Raw genomic sequence first — 10,055 nt, 5'->3', positions numbered from 1 at the left:
CAAAGGAACTAAGGTCTCATCAATGATCCAAACATGTATTAAAACGGTATAATCTCATCAGAGAGATAATACATAGAAATGACGCAAAGGGAAGAGCAAATTTCCACATTTAATAATATTGCAGATCCACTGACAAAGGGTTGTCGTAGTATAAACATGATCGTCATGTAGACTTATGATATTCGATACATAAGTGATTGGATCTAGTGCAAGTGGGAGTTTGTAAGTATTATGCCCTGGGTCCAATCAACTTTGGACCCTAGGTCCAATCGACTTTGGACATAAATACTTTTATATATAATTAATGCAATTAAATGGCAGATCTATTATTTAATTAATAGACAATTAAATAAATAATAGAGTCCGTAGATTCAAATATTTGTAATTTGTTAATCACAAGGAGTTGTGATTGTGAGATACAAATTACATCTGATTGAATCTTAAATCATCCGTGGTCGTAAGTAATAACGAGATACGGATATCGTTATTACGGATAGACCATCACGTGTGGCATTTCTTACTTGTGAAGTAAGTAGCTGATCTCACAAGCTAAAGTGTGGTGACACTTAAATGAACACGTGGATGTTTTTGTTATAGAACAAAACATTGGAGACCCGTCGAGAGATTCCACATGGATGACTATCTGAGTGTCGGTGGTTAATCTCTAACGTTCGGTAGTGGAATTGGTCCTTTGACTTGAGGTCGTCATAGTACCTTATATGAGGACAGTCATACTTTGGCGGTGTTGGATGTTGCTCTGAAAAGGGCCGCTAATACGACATCGTTCGGGTACGTCAAGAATCGTATGAAGGTTGTGATTGATCAATAAAGGATTCGCCACTCTTAGATAATAGGAGATTATGATCTGCGTTTCATTTAATTAAGTTAATGATCAAATCCTTGGCCAAGGTGTACTCATAAGTCGAAAATGAGTTTTCGATTTATATTGACTTAATAGTGGAGTGAAAGATATGATCGATAATCGAGATTGACACAATTCCATATCTCGTAATTGATCGAATCATATTGACGAAGGGATTATAGTTTCACGGTAAACAAACGAATTTGGTTTTGTCATACCACGTGACATTTCCCGTCACATGTATTGTCCTGACACATTGCTAGATGTCAATCAGGGACGACGAATGTGAATTGATGATAAATTAAAAGGGTGTTTTAATTTATCAATTTTGATTAGATCAAAATAATATTTCACGTCGTTAGGCATCGTGGTCGGGAACCTAATGGGTCACACACAAAAGAGAATTGGAAGATTGCAAATTGCCAATTGGTTAATTTAACAATCGTTGGATAAATTAATTAATTAGATTTGTTATTTATATTTTCGAATTAATTAATTGGATTAATTAATTATTGGACCGGACCGGGCCGAGTCCGTTTGGGTTTATATAAATACATAACTAGGGTTTGAGGTCCATAAGATTTTCATTATTCTTGCTGGCACAAGAGAAAACCCTAGAAGTTGCAACCTTATTCTCTGTGTGGATCATCGTTGGAGGCTGGACAATTGGACAGCTGTGGTGGCAAATCAAGATTGATGGAACTAAAAGAAAAACAAAGAAGTTTGCAGATCTGGAAAATGTACAATCTTATCACAATTTCTATCTAAACACAAAGGCGATTCTTGGTGGGAATCGAAAATTATTTTAAATTCCGCTGTGCATGTATAAGTAGATTCCCAACAATCATAACTTAACATTTGGACTCCATTATATTTAATTAGTGGATGCATTCCAATACAAATGCATTGATAATGAACTCGTTATATCATCTCATTTATCATTCTTCCACTCACACTAAATCAGATTACTCATGTATCTAATACTTAATAAGTTTACACGACAATCATGTTTTTATATGGATAGTGGCTTTCCAATAGGATCTACGATATGTTTGAAAATTAGGATAAGACAAACAATCTCCTGGATCTATTTCTAGATCTGAATTATAGATTAATTCTTGCTTTTTCCATGTTCAACCTTCTTAAACTTAGTGTGCACATGTTCTATCTTTTTACGATCTCCTATTGAGGTGGTAGTGCATCTCAATGAGATATGGGTTCCTTCGTTTGCGCGATAGATCCATTGTTTCCAAGACTCATAAACTGTTTAAATAGAACCAGCAATACAAGATATACCTTTGACGATTTTTGCACAGTGAGGGAATTCTTAATTTGATCTACCATGATCTCAACATTCTACAGCTATTCACATGTCTATCCTCTAGACACACGAGATAAAATTGAAACTCCAACACCACAAACTTCACAGCCATCAATTGGATTTAGAAACAACAAGGTTTAAAGTTTTCACTTTTTTCTCTTTTGCTAAGCACTATGTATTTATAGGTTATTGCAAGCCTTAATTCTATTATGATTATTAAACCCCAATGAGCCCAAAGCCAATTAATCCAATTAATTCACTTCAATTCAAAATGGTTCAATAGTAAATATCATTAGAGAGGTCAACTGATGGTTTTGGCATTCAAACACACGAAAACCGTCCCAAATAAGTGAAGAGGTACATTTTTTAATTTAAATCTTAGTTAAAATCATTCTGGATTAGGTAGTATCGTTGTATTCTCTACTTACATTTATTATTTGCTATATAGGAATCAATTTTGAGTGTTGGCCTATGCTAGTAAAAGTTGTGGGGAAGAATGAATATTGAATATGAGTTAAGGTTGAAACTTTTGAGTTATTGAGAATGAATCAAATAACTACAATGCACAAGAATCAAGAATGAAGGAAAAGTTTAGTATTGTTATATTTATAATATTGTTTGTTAAATTTGTATTTTGTAATTGAAATTTGGGATAATATTTGCATTTTAGTTTGGAATATTGTGTTTTTGTTTTCATTGACTCTCTTTTCATAAATTATTTTATATCAATTTGACGGATGGACCTATAAAAAATAATTTATTTTTGTGGTTATTAACTGAATCGAATCGAGCCAAACCGAGATACGAACCAAACCGATTTATGTTGTTATGATGCGATTATGGTATGGCAAAAAATTTGACGATTCAGTGATGGTTTTGACCAAACCGAACCGAAACCGAACCGTTACCATCCCTAGTAAGCCCAAAGTCAATTAATCAAATTGATTCACTCCAGCTCACAATAAGAAAACAACTAAACAATTGGACTTAGTACATTAATCCACAATCTCCCACTTAGACTAGTCAAATATCAGCTTCCCAATTGAGGAAAATTGAAATTACATCTAAACCTGTTTTTGAAGTTTGCATTCATAAATCGTATTTTAAGTTTCATATTTCAAAATCCGTATTATAATTGATTATTTAATAAATATTAAAATAAAAATATTATTAATAAATCACCCCGATCCTCACCTCACTATCACCCCACCCATCAAAAAATTTCATCTCTCCCTCGTCCCACTCTTCTATCTCAGCATCAAGAAACCATCGCCGCAAAGGCATAGAGACCTTTGTTCTGCTTCTGTCCAAGCCATAGAGGCATGCGCACAAAGGCATAAAGTTTGTGGAATTCATAAAAGTTGGATCTAGGGTTATTTGGATCAGATCTGGAAGTTCAAAAGGGCCAAGATTTTGATGGCAACAACATCACTGTAAGTGACGTTCAATTCCAAAGGCATTAGATTCCATGGCGGATGTCGTGAGGGCGGTTATGGAGGTTGAGGCGGCAATGGAGGCTATGGCCATCATGAGGGAGATTTCTTTGCCATAAACTCATCCTTTCGCCACTACCATACCCACCTCCACACCGCCGGTGATGATAGACTCCGTCGTTATCTGTGTGTTGATGGGTGGTAGGGGTTGGTTCGATTGGCCGATTTAGATGTTTCAATTGGTCGATTAGGATGTTGGATGTTTCTATTGGCTGTGTGAATCAATAGTGTTGATCTTGGTTTGAGTTGGTAGGTGGGGGGCTTTGAGGATGGAGAGCCATGGTGGAAATGGTAACGTGTAATTGGTTGACTGGGCTATTGATTTGAGATATGAGGGCTATTGATTTTGGGTGGTGGCGGTGCTGTTAGGCTGCGGTGGTAGTGGTGATGGCATAGGTGATGGTGTTGGCTCTTCTTAGTGCTTTAACGCCCACACCGGATATGTACCGAACTATCTTACAACGTTCTGAACCCAGCTCACGTACCTCGATGGTGACTATTGTTGGGTTGATTGTGAAGTAGTGGTGGTTTGTGGTGGTAAGTGTTGGTTTTGCATAAATGTAGTTGGTAGTGCTTGTTTGTTCTCCAAATGGTGGTGATGGTGAGGAGGTTGTCGTGAGATAGTGATGTTTGATCTGGTGAGGGGTTGGTGGTGGTGGGATTGGTGAGGAGGTGGTGGTGGTCGTTTAATACCTAATTTTTGTGGTGGTGAAGTGATGTTGATGGTAGTTAGGTGATGATGGTGAGGTGAGATGATGGCGATGAATTGGGATATGGTCATTTGTTACAAAGGTTGTAATTGGTTTTTTCTTGCATTCGCAGTTTTTGCATTCAAAGCAATAGAATTTGTACTATTTTGTTGGTTGGTAATCGCTTTTAGTATGTGATGATGGTGTTTTTGGTGGCAACGGTGGTGGTGGTTCTAATGGATGTAGTGGTGAGGTGGTAGTTATAAGTGTTTATGGTTGTCACAAATTATTTGATTGATTGTGATCATTAAATCGGTTAACTTGTGACCAATAAATAATATGTGACCAATAAAAAAGATAAATTGTGACAAAAAAAATAATGTGTGACCTAAAAAATTAGTAATTTGTGAACGAAGATATGATAATTTATGATTGTCCAATAAGTTGTGACTTATAATATTTGTGATTTGTGACCATAAATGAATTGTGATATATAAATTTTTGATCTGTGATCGATGAATAAATCTTGACTTATAAGATTTTTGAATTATGACATTATAATAATTTGTGATATATAAAAATTCTGATTTGTAACTGAAAAGTAATATGTGATTAATTAAATAGTTAATTTGTGATCAAATTGTATAGATCCGTGACCTTAATATGTTTAATTAATAAAATATATAATTAATTAAATCATAAATAATTTTTAATTAACATCTGATTTTAGAAATTTGAAACCTTTACTCTTAGTTTTGAAATAGGTGATAGTTAACCTCTTAATTATCAATTTTTCCCTTGAGGAAAACATGGATTTATAATTATATTATCACTAATCAAGTTTTCACTAATTTTATTCAAAAATTAGGTGTTAATTATATTTTTATTTATGTAAAAAATATATTTTAATTTTATTAAAAATTGTATTATCAAATAAGGCAGGATTAGTAATTAACTCGAATTTGTAGGTTGATTAATTGATTTCAAAGTCTTCAAAACCTAGATATCTCTCTCTCTCTCTCTCTCTCTCTCTCACACACACACACACACACACACACACACACATCCACACTGTCATTGATGCATTGGTTTAGTAATTTTACGACTTTTTTATTTTGTTGAAATTCGAAAGGGAATGAATGTGTTGAGATGAGATTGGGAAAGTTAGGGGGTGTTCTCTTTGTGTTTCAGTTTTGTGTTTTGAGTTTTGAATTCATTTTGAGTTTTGTATTTTGAGTTTTTGTTTTGAAATTCTTGAAAATGCGTTCTTTTTGTTAGTTTCTCAAAACAAAAAAAAATAATTTTTTTTTTTAAAATTTTGAGAATCACCACAACACCACCTCAAAACACCAAAAAAAAAAAAAAAAATTAATTTTTTTTTTTTTTTTAAATTTTTAGAAAATTTTTATTTTTTTTTTAAATTTTGAGAATCACCACACTATCTCCTCAAAAAAAAAAAAATTTTAATTTTTAATTTTTTTTTGAAACTTTGAGAATCACCACACCACCTCCTCAAAAAAAAAAAAAAAAAAGTGTTTCCCGCGTTTTCAATTTTTTCAAGTTTTACACTGAAAACGCCCAAAACGACAAAAAAGTCGTTTTGTGTTTTCTTCACAAATTTTTTTCGTTTTCGAAAACGTTTTCGAAAATTCGTTTTCGAAAACGGGAAAGAGAACACGTTTTCACCGTTTTGAAAAATCGAAAACAGAAAACGACCCGAAAACGGTAAAGAGAACAGGGCCTTAGATTCTGAGAAGCACAAAACTACCAAATTCCACTTTCGTCGTCTTCATAGATATGCTTTGGGCTTCTTTTCTTTGTTTAGGCTTTCTCTTCTTCATAGATATTCTCATTTCTCATTTTAGAGGTGGTGATGGTGGTTGTGATTGAGGATGCGGTGGTGGTGATGTTGGTTGTGGCAGTAGAAAAATTTTAGTGCAAAAAAAGGTGTTTGTGAATCATTTAGCAGTGGACCTAGTGGTGGTAGATGAAACATTTGAGGTGCAGTTGGTGATGTTGGGTTGAATGTGATCGAGGATTTGATGTAGAGGTAGAGATGGTGATGTGATTGAGGTGGTAGTGGTTTAAAAGCGATGACAGTGATGCGGGTGGCAGTGGGAGCGGAAGCGAGGAAGCATAGGCTGTATAAAGAGTAGTTATGAAGAACTATCAGGTAACTATGATCAATAAAACGAATAAATTGTGACCAATAAATAACATATAACATAAAATTGTGTGATTTGTGAGAAAATTTGTAATTATGACAATTTATATTTTCGTGATCGAAAAATAAGTTGTAACCAATTAATTTGATAATTTGTGACTGTAAATTTATGATTTGTGATCGAGAAATAAATTGTGACCAATTAACTTAATAGGTTGTGATCGAGAAATAACTTATGACCAATTTGTGACCATGAATTAAGTCATGACCTATAAAATTTGTTATTTGTGATTGAAAAATAAGTCATGATCAATTAATTTGAAAAATTGTGATCGATAAAAAGCCAGGTCATGACTACACATAATTGATTAAAGCTCTTGGTCATTGGTTACAGGTCATATGTCATTAGTCTGATCACAGGTAATAGGTTACATTCTGCATTGGTAATACGTCACAACAAGATGTATACCTGGTTATAGCTCTTAGGTCATAACAAGACATATATTTGATTACAGTTCTCAGGTCACTAGTCACATGTCATTGATCACTGGTCACAACTAGATAGGTGGTCGTTTGATTTTTTGCAAGTGGATGAGATCGTGAATAAATAATAAAGTAGTGAATAGAGTGTCGAGTCCACGATGATTATGTATTTGAACAAGTTAAAATTAATTACAACTTGAATCAAATAGCAAACAAGTTGTTGTGATTTTTCTAATTAATCCCTAAATTATTGCCGCGTGTCCATTAGGCACACGCTTCGGTACCCCCGAATGTACCACAAGTTTAATTCTTAATTAAACTAGTGAATGCAAATAAATGTGTTTTTCAAATATGTGAGACACCTTATTATGATATCGAATTCCCTTGCTATTCCATTTTTAGTGTAACAATTAAATTGACAATTTGAAATCGGTGCAATTTTCAAAAAGAAATTTCGTGTCAAGCTATAGCCTAATAGCCAACCATGTCATACTCTGGTGCTCAATCCAAGTATTGTTCCTCTCAGGGCGGAATCATGATTTTTGGGTTAAGAAGGCAAATAAAGTAAATTATAAAGTATATTTACAACACACTTTATGGAGTTAATTGTTCTATTGGTCACTGAACTTAGGTTCATATCTTTGATTGGCCACTGAACTTTAAAATATCGAATTTTAGTCATGAACTTAAGTTCTTGTCTTTGATTGGCCACTAAAATTTAAAATGTTGAGTTTTGGCCACTGAACTTTGAAAAATGTCGAGTTTTGGTCACTGAAATTAGGTCCAGGTTTTCCATTGCTCACTAAAATTTAAAATATCAAGTTTTGATGACTGAACTTTGAAAAATATTGTACATTACTCACTGAATTTTAAAAAATGTTGTACATTATTCACTGTAAATTCGATATTTTTCAAAGTTTAACATTTATACTAGTGAGTAACCTACGGTATATTTCAAAACTCAGTGGCCAAAACTCGACATTTTAAATTTTAGTGAGCAATATCTAAGATATAGACCTAATTTCAGTGAGCAATCAAAGACATTGTCCTAAGTTCAGTGACCAAAACTTGACATTTTAAATTTTAGTGACCAATTAAAGAAATGGACTTAAATTCGGTGACCAAAACTTAACATTTTTCAAAGTTCGGTGGCCAAAACTCAACATTTTAAAATTTAGTCGTCAATCAAAGACATGGACCTAAGTTCAGTGACCATTGGAACAAATAAGTCCACTTTATGTTGGCTGCATTATAGTTTTTATTTCAGTAATATATATATGAATTATATTTTTGTCTCCAACCTCTATTAATTTGTATATCTTATTTCTGATGATAGACTAAAATTTGTTAGGATAGAGTAAAAAAACTTATTTATCACTTATATTTTTAAATAATTAAAACAAACAACAAATACAAAGTTTGACAAAATATTTTTCACGTTAATGAAATATTGGGAAAGAAACCATCACTATAGATGAGATTTATCAATTAATTGAAGGTCAAAGACAAAATGTGATGAAAAAAGTTGGAAAACTAGTGCCAAGGTAAGCAACAAATGAGGAAATTCATTGCATTTAAATGTTGTCTACTTAGCCCTAGTTTGACTCTTTTCATTTGGAAACTATTTATTTCTCAGATTCATTTTCAACAATACATTCATATAGTAAAATATTCTGTACGTAAATTCAAAATTTTTCTCTACTTTTTTATCGCAATTCTCTAAAAAATTACTATTTAAAACATAATGTTCACTCAATTTCTCTTTACAATGGCCATCAAATAGGGGCTTAACCATAATTGTTACATGAATACAATTACTTTAATATAAATCAGTTCTACTTGGCTGTCAGATGACTTAACATCAGAAGATAGAATGTCACATGACTTCAGTCATTGAATTATTTTAAAAACAATCAACATTTCCACCCAATCAATTTTTTGTCACAAACTTTATTTAATCCAAGGTGTTAAAATCATCTGGCAAAACAACATTATACAATATAAATATTGAGAAATCTTCTCTCAACTAGTTGTCATGACATTAAGGTCTGTTTTGTACAATAAGAGTGACAATCCCCTTACATGAGGGAGACCCAGGATTAGCGTGGGGTCCCCTCATGTGAGGAGGTTGTAAGCTTGTATAGCTCTACAAGCATAATGACCCTGACATTATTACCCAAAAAAATAGCTTAACAAATTAGCCAAAAAAAAAAAAAAACCATAAATATAATAAACACATTGCACGCTATAATCTCTCGAAACATGAAAAAAAATCAATGAGATAGGACAAGATCACAAGGAAAGAAATTCCCGTGACCATGATTGGATGCATTTTGATTATAAAATTCCAAATGAGGCAAAATCACTGCTCTAGCTTTCATACGGCACATAACACGTTCTATCTTTTAGATCATTCATATAATTTTTATATTGTATTGTTAAATGTACATTAGGATTGACACCCGAATGTACAGTTCCCCTCACAAGTGGAGGTCTATGATCTTTTTATTGGAATCTATTTGTCCATGTAATTAGTTCGATTAGAAAAACTATATGCAGGGGAGGATTTACATTGTAGGCTGTGGGGTCAGTTGACCCCACAAAAATTTCTAAATTCTGTTTTTTTCTTATTTACACAAGTTTTTCCATCATGTTTCCTAATTTCTTTCAAGTCATTAATCTCATTCTTCCCTCGTAATCTAAATTTCCAATTTAAAACAAATAATTCTCTTTTTCTACTTAGCTCGTCTCCATCAGCATCAACAACTTATCCACTGTAAAAGAAAATCTTAATTTTTGAGTGAAGAGCAAAATATTACTGAAATGAGTGTTACAAAAAAAAAAATTGTTCTATTTTTTTTCTTTTTTCTTTTGCAACTTAGGGGGACGTCCTCAATTGAGATTGCAATGGATTTTAAAAGTTATTCTAAATTTAGGTATCTTCAATTGAGATTTTATTAAATTTTTATTAAATTTATTAAAATTTAGGTGTCCCCAATTGAAATTTTAATGAAATCTTTTAAAATTTAAGTATCCTCAATAA

This window comes from Olea europaea, chromosome 1 (genome assembly GCF_002742605.1).
Source record: "Olea europaea var. sylvestris chromosome 1, O_europaea_v1, whole genome shotgun sequence".
In the NCBI taxonomy this organism is placed as follows: Eukaryota; Viridiplantae; Streptophyta; class Magnoliopsida; order Lamiales; family Oleaceae; genus Olea; species Olea europaea.
Note: the sequence above shows the minus strand (reverse complement) of the source record.